Genomic DNA, 1,198 nt, shown 5'->3' with positions numbered 1-1,198 from the left:
CCCGCGGAGCCCTGCTGCCACCAGCCTTGGGAAGCGGGCGTGCAGCCCGAGGAACTCCCAACAGCGGGATAAGCCCCAGGAGACCTGCCCGGCCCGGAGGAGCCGCGGCCCCGTGGGAGTGATTCACAGCAGGAGCCCAACTCGCACATCATGGGATACCGATGGAGTGACAAGGCAGATCTGCAGAGCGACGATACGGGCGAGCGCCCGCTTATCAAAGGATGCCGCCCACGGCCGCACGCCTGGCAGCGTGTCAAGCCCACGGCCCGCTTCGTCCAGACACATCCAATCTGACAGCCGCGCTGCCACCGCGCAGCGCTTTCCTTTTCGGAGGAACTCGCCCGTCACCCTTGCTCCCCGGGCGACAGCTCCATCTGCCGACACGCAACCCCGCAGGGAGCTGGTGCAGGGGACACCGCGCTCCCGGGCAGGGGCGGATGAGCCCTGGCTCCAGGTCAGGGCTGGCCCCAAAGGGGTCCTCTCTCCGCAGGAGTTTGTCCTGGACGTCTCTCCACAGGGAGAGAGGTCCTCCCCCCAGCTTTGGGAGGGACCGTGCACCCCTGCAGGCAGCTCCCCTCCATCAGCAGGGCCTTTCCAAGATGGGAGGAGGCACCGTGCTGGGTGGTGGCATGTTCAGCCAGGGCATCACCATGCCCCCGGGCTGGCCCCAAAGGGGTCCTCTCTCCGCAGGAGTTTGTCCTGGACGTCTCTCCACAGGGAGAGAGGTCCTCCCCCCAGCTTTGGGAGGGACCGTGCACCCCTGCAGGCAGCTCCCCTCCATCAGCAGGGCCTTTCCAAGATGGGAGGAGGCACCGTGCTGGGTGGTGGCATGTTCAGCCAGGGCATCACCATGCCCCCCTGCACTTCCACCCTGGGATGTGCCATGGTCAACAGGTCCTCAGAGGGGGCAAATGCTCCTTTGCTGGGCTTGGGCACGTGCACGAGGACAGAGGAGCGCCACAGCACAGCTTGAGCCCTGCGGCATCGGGGAGAGGGTAACGAGGACAAGCTGCCACCTTGCCCACTGCGGCACACGGCCAGAGACACTTCGGCTTGGCAGCAGCCCCCAGCCCAAACGAGTCCTGCAGGACGGGGGGGGCGGGTCTGCTGTGCCCCTCGGCCCATGCCCAAAACAAGCCACCCAGCAGCGCTGGAGCAGGAGATGCATAGGCTGCTCCAGCGCCAGCCGGTGGACGAG

This window comes from Pygoscelis adeliae, unplaced genomic scaffold (assembly GCF_000699105.1).
Source record: "Pygoscelis adeliae isolate BGI_AS28 unplaced genomic scaffold, ASM69910v1 Scaffold841, whole genome shotgun sequence".
Classification (NCBI taxonomy): domain Eukaryota; kingdom Metazoa; phylum Chordata; class Aves; order Sphenisciformes; family Spheniscidae; genus Pygoscelis; species Pygoscelis adeliae.
This window is presented reverse-complemented; position numbering follows the sequence as displayed.